At 42.2% G+C, this 15,732-nt stretch overlaps 1 protein-coding gene across 2 annotated transcripts in view; it reads right to left on the bottom strand.

Moving 5' to 3' along the window:
• ARID2 (AT-rich interaction domain 2) overlaps positions 1 to 15,732 on the bottom strand; it is a 129,872-nt gene that overhangs the window by 97,191 nt on the left and 16,949 nt on the right. The gene's annotated exons all lie outside the window — the stretch shown is intronic.

The following is a 15,732-nucleotide window of genomic DNA, read 5'->3' as shown; positions in this document are numbered from 1 at the left end:
AGTGGTTATACTGGAATGATGCCTTCAGATTTAGGCATCCTCTGGGTCTAGTTTCTTTGAGCCGGCCACCAGCTTTCATGTAAAAGCAATCCTAGTGGCCAATTAGCCCCCTCCTGCCATCTTTCTTTGTTTTCTCAGGCTCTCCTGTCCCACCAGGCAACCCAAGAAAGCAGCAAGTGGTTCTGCCAGCTGACCAGAGACAAAAAACGCTCCAATCATCTCTATGGTCTAAGAAACTGGAAGCCAAGAGCTTTTCATGACTGGTTTTGCCGGTTATAAACAGAGCCATAGGGAAAGCATCTTATCACACCGATCTTGGTGTCAGATGCTTTAAGGGCCGAGGAGACATCTAGAGTCTAATAGACCCCCCAAAAAAAAAATAGTACGTGTCAATTCATATTGCCATCATAGGGGATATTTACATTCCCTGTGACATTAGAAATGATAAAAAAATAAATAAATTAAAAAGCACCCCTGTCCCCACACGCAAAGGCGAACGCAAACATCGGTCTCGTGTCACATGTAGACAGCAATAGGCACCATGCATGCAAGGTATTACCGCAAAAATCAGATCGGGGGCAGTAATTCTAGCAATAGACGACCTCTGTACATCTAAAACGGTAACCTGTAAATGTATATAATTTTTTCACCGCTGCTTGGGTGTGCATAATTTTAAAGCATGTCGTGTTTGGTATCCATGTACTCTGCAAAACATCTTTTATAATAAACCAAACATTTGGGCAATATAGTGTTTTTGTGCATTAAAATTCCCCCAAAAAAATTCCCCATTTTTTAAAAGCAGTTTATACAACTTTTTTTTTTTTTTTTTTTTTTACACAAAGTTGTTACCAAATGATAGATTACTCACACATGGCATGGGTATATGGTAAATCCGACTATGGGGACACCACATGTTTGAGACTTTGGCAGAGACTGGTTTTCGGGCTCCTATAAAGTCTCACATGTAGTATCCCCATATTTAGAAGAAGCAGAATGAATTTTGGGGTGTTATTCCACATATACCCATGAAATGTGTGAGCAATATATAATTTCGAATCCGGCCCTCCAGGCCATTTCACGTGGCCCTCGCACCGCAGACCCTTACTTTCAAGCAATGCATCCAGCTTTTTCTTAGCAGCAGCATAAGAAAAGGAGGGTGCACTGCGATGTAAGGGAGAGTGGGGGACTCAACGTCTGACGGTGGGGTGGCTCTTGACATCTAATATATGGGGAGGGGATACGCTGGACATCTAATCTTCCAGATACAACTGGCCCTTTTGAGGGCAATCATATTGCTGATGCGGACCACGATTAAATTGAGTTCGACACCCCTGCGCTAAGTGTAAGGAGAAAGGGCAAGCAGTAAAAATGAAAGTGAAACCTTCCAAGTAGCTTATAAACCTTGTGATCTTTCTGCACATAGCTTGAAATGTTTTATTCCTCCCTTGAGGAGCAAAATGGCAGCAGGCTGTAAAAGAGACCCAGTTTCGGAATATTTTAAATTAAGTTACTCTACCTATGGGTAAGGCAGGTAATATGTTATTGTTTTAATAAAATAATTTGAGTAGTTCAACTATGTGATTAACCTAAAATTGGTACCGACGTTGTTTTACTAACCTGACAGGTTATAGTCTAAATAGGAAACCTTAATTTTGCTTAAAAATATTAAAGGAGTTGTAAAGGAAAAAAATGTTTTCCCTAAATAGCTTCCTTTAACCTTAGTGCAGTCCTCCTTCACTTACCTCATCCTTTGATTTTGCTTTTAAATATCCTTATTTCTTCTGAGAAATGCTCACTTCCTGTTCTTCTGTCTGTAACTCACCGCCGTCATGCGAGGCTTTCTTCCTGGTGTGGAGAAAGCCTTTTGAGGGGGGAGGGGGCAAGCAGGCAAGTCAGGACACACTCTACAGATAGACAAAGGAGCTGTCTGTTAGTTGGCATCCCGACACTCCTGCTCGCCCCCTCCCCCCTCAAGAGGCTTTCTCCACACCAGGAAGAAAGCCTTGCATTACGGTGGCGAGTTACAGACAGAAGAACGGTAAGTGAGGATTTCTCAGAAGAAATAAGGACATTTAAAAGCAAAATCGAAGGATGAGGTAAGTGAAGGAGGACTACACTAAGGTAAAGGAAGCTATTAAGGGAAAAAAATGTATTCCTTTACAACCCCTTTAAGGATTCTAAGTACCAGCAAGAATGAGTCCTTACATTTAAAAAAGCACCTGTCATTTAAGATCCATCATGGTGGGCATAGCGGGCATCCACTCACCTGCTGCCGCCACGTCCCTCACCTCGTTGTGTCACTGCCACAACACCAGCCATCCCATAAAAGTGAATTGGATTGTAGGTGAGTCAACAGCAGGTCAGAGGAGGAGCAGCTGCGGGACAGAGATGACAGTTGGGCTTCATGTACACGGGACGCTGTTCAACCTCTCCTGAACGATTTAACTTGACAGCTAGAAAATAGCGTCTAAAAACGGCTGTTTAGCCACATTTGCATCTAGAAGAATATAACTGCAGAAAGCAGCACAACATAAAAATGTCTGAACAAGGATCTTCATGGTAGGTGTTATTTTTGAAAAAGCGGCATAAAAAATAAAAACACACACACACACACACACACACACACACTTTTCAAGTCACATTAACATGGTAAAGATTATATAAGATTTTTAGTGACTAAATCCACTTTAAGCTGTGCCTATCAATTTCTGTTAGAGAAACAATTTATATTTTAAGTCAGCTTTGAATAGTTTTCTTTCCATGACCTTTCCCAAGCTCCTCAAACTGTCATCACTTTTTGGTAATAAGTAAAGAATTTGAAAATGGATGCAATAAAATGCATGAGATTGTAAAGCACCCAACATGTTATTGTTATTCATTACAATCCTTATGCCCACACATACTTACAAGGGGGGGGGGGGGCTGTGGTGTCCTTTCCTGTTGGGCATAATTTATTAAATTGCAAAGCTTTCCCACCCCCATTCAGTATTAATAAAATAACGTGTAGCACCTGTTTTTGTTTTGTTTCACCGTTATTGCTCTTAACTTCTGGATTCAAAGAGGAGCCTGCCACTGGACCGCTATTTGAAATTATCCAAGCAGTGATGTGGACACCCAAAGAAGGGAGGAAGCCAGAAGATTCAGGCTTCTTACATGACCACAGAACTACAAGTGAATGGACCCAAGTCACGCCCAACCCTTGGGACTCAGGGAATGAAGGTTTAATTATAATAATGTTGCCTGGCTAGACAACCAATCTTGCAACAAGCTATCTATTGAAATAGAGAGGCTAAGGATAGCTACAAATTCAAGGATACCAACCATTACATCAGCCTGACTGAAGAAGAGTGGTAGGGTGCGCAAAATGTACCCCCTTTAGGGTGAAGCGGGGAAATAAGGTATTTCACAACCACAAACTGCCGTATATGAACACCAAAAGAGCAAGAAGATGAGCAAGGCCCAACCACTTTAACACCCAGAGTTGTCACTGATCTGACAGAGGAACCCTACAGGACTTGCCTACCCGTAAAAAAAAAATTGTAAACTTGTTTTTTTTTAAAATGGCTGACAGGCAGGGAAATTATGACAGAAGAGACCCCATTGGGGAAAGAAAGAAAGAAAGAAAGAAAGAAAGAAAGAAAGAAAGAAAGAAAGAAAGAAAGAAAGAAAGAAAGAAAGAAAGAAAGAAAGAAAGAAAGAAAGAAAGAAAGAAAGAAAGAAAGAAAGAAAGAAAGAAAGAAAGAAAGAAAGAAAGAAAGAAAGAAAGAAAGAAAGAAAGAAAGGGCTTGATCCACCCTTCAGCTTGCCAATTTTTTAAGCCATTTTGCCAAGGCACCCCAGTTGAAAATGGCAGCCATGTACAACAGCAAATGAGGGGAAATGTCTTGTAAGTAAGGAAAATCCCCTCTTTGTCAAACAGATATCCTCATGATCATTTCCTTCCCTCGGACAAATCATTTGGATTTTTTTTTCCCCCCACTTTCAGTGCTGCGACAGTAGTAACCACCCCCCCAATTTATATGTTCCTTAAATACATATTCTTTAAAAATGACAGATTCATAGAATAGGATGCATCATAAAAATCTATCAATGCATTTGTGGTTTGAGAATTTCCACAAAATTGATTACCACCAGTTTTAAATCTACTACTGCTTTCTATCGGCTAATAATCCTCCAAGCAAAAAGTAATCAACATCCACTCTATTTTACACTTTAACAAGAAATCAGCAATTACTACCAAGTCAATAAGCGATCAGACAGAAAGCATACTGAATACAACGCTGAATTTCTCTCAAACTTGGTCACAGCTAATTTGTCGAATCAGTCAGGTTATTTCTGAACCCCTTGTAGAATAAATCATCATGTGGGTAGTCAACCCAGGACAACCAATAGTGGCAATGTCTGAGCATTTACAAAGCTTCTCAGCCAGTAATGCAAGCACCGTAAATGACAACGGATGAATATGCACACTGACAGCTCTCTCTCTCTGGCGGTTACAATGAGAGACAGCAATTCAATACCTCATTGCCAAATAAAAAGCCAAAAAACATAGAATTATAAAGAAGCACAATCAGAAATAAAAGGTTGTATTAAAAAAAAAAAAAAAAAAAAAAAAAGAAAGATTCTAAATTAGGAATCCGATCAAAACTGCAAATAGGAAAACTGAAAATGAAAAGAACCGCCATATAAATCAAATGATGTGCAGCAGCAAAGTATTTAACATACAGTACCCTGAAAAAGTATTCATACCCCTTGAAATGTTCCACATTGTCATGTTACAACCAAAAACAAAATGTATTTTACAATTTTATGTGATAGACCAACACAAAGTGGCACATAATTATGAAGTAGAAGGAAAATCAAAAGGTTTTCCAAAATGTTTACAAATATGTGAAAAGTGTGGGGTGCATTTGTATTCAGCCGCCTTTACTTCTACCCCTAATTAGAAAATCTACCTGCGTGTAATTTAATCTCAGTATAAATACAGCTGTTTTGTGAAGTCACTGGAGGTTTGTTAAAGTGGAGGTTCACTCGAAAATTGCTTTTTAACATTAGATTGATGCTCATTTTGTCAAGGGGAATCGGCTAGTTTTTTTAAAAATCAAAGCTGTACTTACCTTTTTAGAGAGCGATCTTCTCCGCCGCTTCCGGGTATGGGCTGCGGGACTGGGCGTTCCTATTTTGATTGACAGTCTTCCGAAAGGCTTCCGACGGTCGCATCCATCGCGTCACGATTTTCCGAAAGTAGCCGAACGTCGGTGCGCAGGCGCAGTATAGAGCCGCACCGACGTTCTGCTTCTTTGGGCTACTGGTGATGCGATGGATGCGACCGTCGGAAGCCTGTCGGAAGACTGTCAATCAAGAAGGAATGCCCAGTCCCCAAGCTTTGAACATCTCACGGAGCACTGTTCAATCCATCATTCGAAAATAAAAAAAAAAAAAGTATGGCACAACTGCAAACCTACCAAGACATGGCTGTCCACCTAAACTGACACGCTGGGAGAACATTAAATCAGAAATGCAGCCAAGAGGCACATGGTAACTCTGGAGGAGCTTCAAGGATCCACAGCTCAGGTGGGAGAATCTGTCCACAGGACAACAATTAGTTGTGCACTCCACAAATCTGGCCTTTATAAAACAGTGGCAAGAAAAAAGCCATTGTTGAAAGAAAGCCAAAAGGAGTCCATTTGCACAAATCTACAGGGGGGATAGGAGAGCAAACATGTCGAAGGTGGTGCTCTGGTCAGATGAGACCAAAATTAAACTTTTTGGCCTAAAAGCAAAGGAGACTAGGGAGGAAGTTTACCTTCCAGTAGGCCAGTGTTTCTCAATTCCAGTCCTCAGGCCCCCCCAACAGGTCAGGTTTTCAGGATTTCCCTCAGATGAAAAGGCTGTGGTGATTACTAAGGCAGTGAAACTGATCAAATCACCTGTGCAAAATAATGGAAATCCTGAAAACCTGACCTGTTGGGGGGGCCTGAGGACTGGAATTGAGAAACACTGCAGTAGGCCAACAACCCTAAACATACAGCCAGAGCTACAATGGAATGGTTTAGAACAAAACATATTCATGCCTTAGAGTAGCCCAAAGTCCAGGCCTAAATCCAATTGAGAATCTGTGGCAAGACTTGAAAATTGCTGTTCACAGATGCTCTCCGTCCATCTGACAGAGCTTGAGCTATTTTGCCAAGAAGAATGGGCAAAAATGTCACTCTAGATGTACAAAGCTGGTAGAGACAAAACCAAAAAGACTTGCAGCAAAAAGGTGGTTCTACAAAGCATTGACTCGAGGGGCTTGTAATTTACATAAAAGACAATCATATGTGGAGTGCAGGCTGCATCTAGTGTTCTTTTTTTGATTTTTGTATGTATAGTTAAAGCAGAGTTCCACCCAAACGCGGAATTTCCACTTAATCCACTCCTCGCCCACTTACATGCCACATTTGGCATGTTATTTTTTTGGGGGGGGGAGTGGGGGCTTCAGGAGGAGTGGGGCTTCCTGTCCCACTTCCTCCTTCAGCCCAGGGACCACCAAGACGATCCGTCATGTAGCCTTTTGGAGGCCCTTCCCTGTAGGCGATCGCCTGTCCAATCAGGTAGCGCAGCGCCACTTGCGCATGCGCAGTGAGTGCCCGGCCGTGAAGCCGAAAGCTGTAACGGCCGGGTGCCCACAGTTAGGATGGAGGTGCTGGCGGAGAGGGGGGGGAGGAGCAGAGCTCCGTGCGGCGCTGGACAGTGGAGCAGGTAAGTGTATGTTTATTAAAAGCCAGCAGCTATGCTTTTTGTAGCTGCTGACTTTTAAAAAAAAACATCAGAAAAGTCTGGAACTCCGCTTTAAGGAAGTTGTTCGTAAGCAGGGAATTCCAAGTAGAATCTTCACAGGAAGTGAACCAGCCACCATTCCTTGAGAAGACACTGCAGGAAGCAAGACATGTCTTGCTCAATCTATCGCCATTACCCCTTAGAGAACTTAAAAAGTATGTTTTTATTATCTCATCTTGTATGGTATATCATTGTTTCTTTAATGTATGCTGTAATGTATGCAATATTGTACTTATTGAAGTCTAATTCTGTTATTTTGTAGTTCCACCTGGCTTGTTCTAATAAAACTGAGATCAAAGAAATATGGTATCTGAAGTTTATGGGACAAAAAGGTTTAGCTATATGTCCTTGAGACAGAGCAATGCCCACCACACTTCACATATTAATTTGTAAAAAAAAAAAAAAACTACCATTTATCATTTTCCTTCGATTTCACAATTATGTGCCACTTTGTGTTGGCCCATCACATAAAATACAGTATATTTAAGTGGAAAATTTCAAGGGGTATGAATACCTTTTCAAGGGTGTGTGTTTGAAAACGTGTAAAGAATAAATTGCGCAGTGTATAATACAAATATAAGCCGCCACACAACTTTGGAGTGAAGCAAAATTAGAAAAAATGTAGCGCTAATACCTGTGTAAGGATATGGGAAAGACCCACATCTGATATTAAACTAAATCTGCAAATATAGTATATGACTAAATACTAAAAGTGTTACATTAAAGCGGGGGTTCACCCAAAAAAAATAATGTTTAAATTACATACCGGTAGTTACATCGTTACATAGTTAGTCAGGTTGAAAAAAAGACACAAGTCCATCCAGTTCAACCACAAAAAAAAAAAAGAAAATCTAGCAGATCCAGCATATTAAGAACAATATATTGCGGCAGTTTTTTTTTTTTTCTTGGTACATACCTTTATATCCTGATGTTGTCCAGGGCTTCTGGGTTCCGATGACTGCGTGACTGGGCGTTCCTATCCTTCCGTACGATGATTGACGTCTTGTGAAACAGGTGACCTGTCGCACAACGTGCGTCAACAGACCTCGGGAAAGAGCCGAGCTGCCAGTTGGCACTATACGGCACGTGTGCAGTCAGCTCTACACGGCAGGCGCCGTATAGTGCCGACTCTTAGCTCGGGTATTTACGGAAATCTGGTGACGCGCGTTGTGCGACAGGTCACCTGTTTCACAAGCCGTCAATCATCCAACGAAAGGATAGGAACGCCCAGTCCCACAAGCATCGGAATCCTGAGACTGGGATAGGACCGCCCAGTCCCGGAGTCGTCAGAACGCAGAAGCCCTGGACAAAATCCGGATATAAATAAGTACAGAGCAAAAAAAAAAAACTGCCGAAATGAAATGTACTTACTATTGCACTTTTTAATGTAAAAAATTCGTTTTTAGGGTGAACCTCCACTTTAATGTGTATAGCACGGTCACTTGGTAACAACATGTTGTGAGAACATAGAAATGTTCACAATGGAAGTGAAGTGAATGAAAAGGGAAAGTGCATGAAGTGACTAAAGTCCAAATAAATGGAGGTTAAGATGGCTTCACCACAGGAGGATCTTGAAGATGGAACAACAGCTTGACAGAAGTACCACCACCAATGGTAGAAAAGGGGGCTTACCGAATGCAAATGACTGGGGAAGGTATACACCGCCCAAGTCACCAAAAGCTTAAATCGATCAACTTGATCTAAACAGCTGGTCCTGGATCCAAACGGCTAATCGACTGATGATCCCAAGTCACGGTGTAAATCATAAGTTCTTAGAGGCTCAGTATCCACATGCCATGTAAACAACCACGTCCGTGTGTGTGTTTTTTTAATATAAATAAAACACACAAATATTAAAGACCTTTTCCTTTAGTTTCCTTTGACACAGGGCAAATTCCATTGTGATCAGCGGTGGATTTGTCAGTATCTGCAGAGTGGACATGGGCAGGGACCACTCTGCTCTATGGGCAGCCTGGTATAAACAGACTCCAGAGTCCATTTACACTGACTACCTCCAAAACGCCCTGTCTAAATGGAGTCCTCTAATATTTGTTATTTTAGTGCGTCTGATAAGACCCAGAGGTAAGCAGGGTGTAAAGGGATACAAATCTGTTTACACCTACCTATCCATGGGGATGAATGAACCTTCTAATTAGGTCCTCCTGAAAAACTGACAGGCGAACCTGATCGGAGCTCATGTCTGAAAGGGGCCTCAGCTACTTGACCTCCAGAAGAGGTTACCCTCTTCATGACCAAGCCTTTTTTTGCTGTTTGGCACTGCAGTACATTAATTGGTAATTGCATGGTCATGCAACGCTGTAATCAAAAGAAATTGATCTCTTTTTTTTTTCCAGACAAAGAGCTCTCTTTTGGTGGTATTTGATCACCACTGGGTTGTTTTTAATAAATATTTCTTTCTGCTATAAAACATCAAATAAAAAAAAAAAAAATAAAGCTTCTTCATAAGATTTAAACCAAAATGTATTCTGCTACATATTTTTAATAAAAAAATCCTAATAAGAGTATATAATATTTGGTTTGCGTAAAAGTTAGTGTCTACAAACTATTTGATATAGAAACGGTCCTGTTGGAGGGTGCCTTTGGCACATGGATCTGGACAGTTAGAAGTCCTCAGCGCTGGCTGTGTGTCCAGAGGCACAATAGTGTGCAAACTAAGCCCTGTTTTTAACACAAATTGTTAGGACGGTATAATTTGGTTTACAGGCTGGTTGGTGAATTTTCTTTGAGAGAGTATTTTAAACCCTAAAAACAAAATGTTTAGCTATGGGCGATACTTAATTTTGATGATTAAATACAAATGAAAATTAAGTGCTTCAAACAGAAAACACCAACAACCAAGTGAGCACATTTAAAAACAAAGCGTTCAAATACATTAAAGTGAGACTAAACTCTGGTTTAAGAAAAATAATCTATTCTTGTATCCTCAATTCAAATTAGTACCATCTATTGCGATTAGCCTCCACCAATTTAATTTTTGCTGTGAGCTGTGACGTATGATGATGAAACGCGTAGGGGCAAGCTACAGCCACCAACGTCATCCCACAAAATGGCACTGCGCTCCCATGAAAGGATAGATATCCGACTGCTGGGATACAGCACAGATCATTGCAAGTGTGAACTATTTTTATGCATTGCGCGTTTAGACAAAAAAATAAAAAAATGCCTTTCCCTTTCTGAATGTAAACACTGGGGAAAATGCTGAGCAATAGTGATAAAAGATCTTAAAAAGGAACAGGAATCCCTCTTGGGGGGGGTGCCGTTTGACCCACTTTTTTGCTGAAAGAGTTCAAACAATCTGGTTCTCGCTAGCGTGGGAGTGGTGACACAGGGGGAAAGAAGCACTGGTGGTGACAAGGAACACTATTTTTGAACACTCTGGCCCAGATTCACGTAGAGCGGCGTAACTTTGTGCGGGCGTAGCGCATCTCATATGCGCTATGCCGACGTAACAGAGGCAAGACCAGTATTCACAAAGCACTTACTCCGTAAGTTGTGGCAGCGTGAATTGGCCAGCGTAAGCCCGCATAATTCAAAGTAGGAAGGAGGTGGGCATGATCTATTAAAATGAAGCGTGACCCCCATGCTAATGAAGGGCCGAACGAACGGCGCATGCTCAGAATCACGTCGCATATACTCCCTAAGATACGCCAGCTCAATGCCTACGACGTGAACGTAACCTACGCCCAACCCCATTCACGTACGACTTACATATTTGACGCGTAAATCAATGGAAGCGCCCCTTGCGGCCGGCGTAAATATGCACCCAAGATACAACGGCGTAGGAGACTCACGTCGGTCGTATGAAGCCAAAATTCAGGAGTATCTTGTTTGCTGAATAAGGCACATAGATACGACGGCGCATCTGTGGACTTACGCGGCGTATCATTAGATACGTTGGCGTAAGTCTTTCTGAATCTGGCTATTTATGTATAAAGTTGACAGCAGGTTTGATGAAGCTGGAGAGCACCAAGCACTTTGATTATTGAATGAACTGCAACACAAAATGTTTATTGGATGCACTAGACATGTCGCTGAATGATTTAACTGAAGCACTGGACACTTTATTAAGCACTGAGCACTTTGCATATGAATTGATATTTTATTTCTGAAGTGTTCATTTTTTTGCATACAATTATAAAAAGTACAAAGTACAGTACAAAAAAGGCATTCACAGTTCACCAAGGAACCAACTGGCTGTGCTCCACCCCCAAATATGCTAGATGGTGAGACCTTAGTAGGCACCAAATATTAACATATACCAGAGAGGGACCCATACCTTCAACAGCCCCAGTTTCCAATGCACACAGTACCAACAAGAACCCAATAAGAAATTTAGTCACTGAACAGCAAATTAAGATATTGTTTAGCATCATTTTAATACACTTAATTGAAAAAAACTTTCAAGAACCTAAAAAAACAATAAAACAAGCTCTATTTTCAACAATTGGACTGGCTGGCATGGTCAAAAACTGCATTAGCTTTTATAAATAGCATTTGTAGTTAATTTGCTACAGTTCCAAACAATTTTATTCAAAAGGATACCAAAGTTACCAACAGATATTGGACGTGCTATTGACAGAAAAAAGTCAAACCAATGCCTTAGATCTATGAACAGCTTAGCTATACTGCTCAAAATAGGCTAAGAAGTCTGTGGGAAATTTTCCCCAAAAATATTTGACCATAAAAAGTAATTGTAAAGTCTTTTTTATTTTTTTTACATGTTATACTTACCTTCTCTGTGCAGTTGGTTTTGCACAGAGCAGCCAAGATCCTCCTCTTCTCAGGTCCCTCCCTCTTATAGAGTGCCCCCCCCCCCCCCCCAGTGAGTAGTTTCCTATGGGGGCACTGAAGCCGAGTCACAGCTTTGTTTATCCATTCAGACACAGAGTCCCGGCCCCAGCCCCACCCATTCTCTCCTCCGATTGGCTGACTGACTTTTAAAGCCGCAGGAGCCAATGGCACCACTCCTGTGCCTCAGCCAATCAGGAGTGGTCCCAGATGGTTTAGACATTTGTGGACATCGCTGGAGAGAGAGATGGGACTCGGGTAAGTAATTAGGGGGGTGCTGCTACACACAAGTTTTTTTATCTTAAAAAAAAAAACTTCTGCTTTTAAAAAATCTTCTGCTTTTACAACTCCTTTAACCACTTAAAGACCCCTTCACGCCGATATACGTCGGCAGAATGGCACGGCTGGGCACATCAACGTATAGGTACGTGGCTCTTTAAGCCCAGCGGTGCGGGCGCGACCCAGTGCGAAGCTCCGTGACCGCGGGACCCGATCGCCGCTGGAGTCCCGCGATCGGTCCCCGGAGCGGAAAAACGGGCAGAGCCGTGTGTAAACACGGCTTCCCCGTTCTTCACTGTGGCGGCTGCATCGATCGAGTGATCCCTTTTACAGGGGGACACAATCGATGATGTCACACCTACAGCCACACCCCCCTACAGTTGTAAACACACTTCAGGGAACACATAAGCCCAACAGCGCCCCCTGTGGTTAACTCCCAAACTGCAACTGTCATTTTCACAATAAACAATGCATTTTAAATGCATTTTTTGCTGTGAAAATGACAATGGTCCCAAAAATGGGTCAAAATTGTCCGCCATAATGTCGCAGTCATGGAAAAAAAAAAAATAAAAAAAAAAAACGCTGATCGCGATTTAGTAGTAAAAAAAAAAAATACAAAATTAATAAAAATGCAATAAAACTATCCCCTATTTTGTAAACGCTATAAATTTTGCGCAGACCAACCGATAAATGCTTATTGCGATTTTTTTTTACCAAAAATAGGTAGAAGAATACGTATCGGCCTAAACTGAGGAAAAAAATATTTTTATATATTTTTGGGGGATATTTATTATAGCAAAAAGTAAAAAATATTGCATTTTTTTCAGAATTGTCTATTTTTGTTTATAGCGCAAAAAATAAAAACCGCAGAGGTGATCAAATACCACCAAAAGAAAGATATTTGTGGGGAGAAAAGGACGCCAATTTGTTTGGGAGCCACGTCGCACGACCGCGCAATTGTCAGTTAAAGCAACGCAGTGCCGAATCGCAAAAAGGGGCAAGGTCCTTTAGCTGCATTTTGGTCCGGGTCTTAAGTGGTTATAAGGCCTAAACATGTTTTACCTTAATGCAGTGGTCATCAACCCTGTCCTCAGGGCCCACTAACAGGCCAGGTTTTATGTATTACCTTGGGAAGATGCAGACCAGAATACTGCAATCACTGAGCAGCAAATGATATCACCTGTGATGTATTTCAGTTATCTTGCAAACCTGGCCTGTTAGTGGGCCTTGAGGACAGGCTTGATGACCACTGCTGCCTTAAGGCATTCCTTGCATTAAGGTAAAAAAATGATCAGCCACAAGCATCCCCCCAACCCCCTTTTGCTTATCTGAGCCCCCATTTGATCCAGGGCTGTGCAAATCAGCAGCTCTTCTCTAGCCCTCATTCTGTGTCTCACTGGCTTAGCTGGGGGCACAGGGAGTCATTGGCTCCAAATGGTGTCAATCAAAAACACCACCCGAGTCCCACTGTCTGTCATTGGAGAAAGGAGGGGCCAGGAGCACCAGCAAGCGACCCGAGTAGAGAGCGGGTAAATATATACATTTTATTTTATTTAAAAACATTTTACCTTTACAAATCGCTTTAAACACTAAACTCTCAACTATTATAAAACATCTGTATAGATATTAACAGGAGAACAATTCTTCCCTACACAGCTCAGAAACAATTAGGGCCTTTTCACACCGGCGTGCTGTCTAGATCCATCTGTTTTTCAAACAGATCCAGACTGAACCACAAAGCAAAAATGGATGTAAATCGAGCTGAACTAAAGACAGATGTGCAAAATGATATAAAACGGATGAAACTTGAATTATTAATCAGTTTTCTCTTTGCACAAAATGTGACTGAACTGATGACACCTGTTACTTTGTTGGCGAGGTTGAAAAAAAATACACAAATCCAACCCATTTGTGAGATTATATGTCAATATTACATTGTATATTCTTGTATGTTAAAGGGGTTGTAAAGGTAAAAAAAATTTACATACAAGTAATCTGTCATATACATATATCAATAAATGTTATCACTTCCATAAAAAAAAAAAAAAAAAAAAAAAATGTAATTGCTTGTTTATCTTCCTCCTGCTTTCATCTTCTCATTTCTGCATTTCCGGGTTTGCGGTGTGTGTGTGCATTAAAGCGACGTCACGGCAGCCACGGAACTACATTTCCCATTAGGCTTAGCGGCATCTCGCATTGCCGTTTTTCTTCAATCTCGCCTATCGAGAACTAGCGACGTTCTCGTTCACACGCCGCCCACTGTAAACACCTATTGCCGCCTCCCCAGCTTTAGGAATCTTAGGAATCCAAGTCTCAAGCCAGCAAGGGGGCGGAGTCAAGGCGGGGCAGTAAAGCTTAGTGAAAGGCAAGGGAGGCGGCGCTGCAGCGTCGACACACCCACTAACCCCCAGCCCCTGTGAAAAGTTGAGTGTCTCCACGCAGGTTTATAGTCCAAGGGAGGGGGCGAGGCAAAACAGCTTGCATGACGGTGACAAGTCCCATGAAGAGTAACAGGGAGTGAGGATTTCAAACAAGAATTAGTGACATTTAGAAGGAAAATCGAAGGAACGGGTAAGTAAACTAGCACTGCATTAGCTTAACCACTTGCCGCCCGCCAATGACATATTGACATCGGCAAAGTGGTTGTAGAATCCTGACTGGACGTCATATGACGTCCTCAGGATTCTGACCTGCTGCGCGCCCCCAGGGGCGCGCATCGCGGCGATCGTTGTTGCAGGGTGTCAGTCTGACACCCTGCAACACCGATCAAGGTAAAGAGTCTCTCACGGAGGCGCTTTACCACGTGATCAGCCGTGTCCAACCACGGCTGATCACGATGTAAACAGGAAGAGCCGTTGATGGCTCTTCCTCACTCGCGTCTGACAGACGCGAGGAGAGACGATCGGCGGCTCTCCTGACGGGGGGTTTGCGCTGATTGTTTATCAGCGCAGCCCCCCCCCTCGGATCGCCACACTGGACCACCAGGGAAGGGCAAAAAAAAAAGGGGGGCAAAAAAAAAAAAGCATAAAAAAATAAAAAAGATGCCAATCAGTGCCCACACATGGGCACTGACTGACAACATGGGTAAATCAGTGCCGCCCCACAAGTGCCCATCAGTGCCGCCCCACAAGTGCCCATCAGTGCCGCCCCACAAGTGCCCATCAGTGCCGCCCCACAAGTGCCCATCAGTGCCGCCCCACAAGTGCCCATCAGTGCCGCCCCACAAGTGCCGCCCCACAAGTGCCTATCAGTGCCGCCCCACAAGTGCCCATCAGTGCCGCATACCAGCGCCGCCAATCAGTGCCACCTCATCTGTGCCCGTCAGTACTACCTCATCGATGTCCATCAGTGCCATCTCATCGGTGCCCATCAGTGCCGCCATATCAGTGCCCGTAATTGAAAGAGAAAACTTCTTATTTACAAAAAAAATTACAGAAAAAAATAAAAACGTAATATTTTTTCAAAAATATAATAAAAGTCTTTTTTTTAGTTGTTGGGCAAAAAAAATTAAATAAAAAAAAAAATAAAAAAATTGCAGAGGTGATCAAATACCACCAAAAGAAAGCTCTATTTGTGGGGAAAAAAGGACGCCAATTTTGTTTGGGTACAGTGTAGCATGACCGCGCAAATTGGCTTGGGCGGGAAGGTGCGCAAGTGCCTGGTATGGAAGTGGTTAAAGAAAGCTAGTTAGCAAATAAAAAATGTACCTTTACAACCCCTTTAAGGTCGTTTAGGTGCTTATCTAATCGTTTTTTGAAATCATCTATGCTCCCCACTGAAACCACTGCTTGTGGAAGAGAATTCCACATCCTAACCGCTCTT

This window comes from Rana temporaria, chromosome 3, assembly GCF_905171775.1.
Source record: "Rana temporaria chromosome 3, aRanTem1.1, whole genome shotgun sequence".
NCBI classification, from domain to species: Eukaryota; Metazoa; Chordata; class Amphibia; order Anura; family Ranidae; genus Rana; species Rana temporaria.
This window is presented reverse-complemented; position numbering and strand designations above follow the sequence as displayed.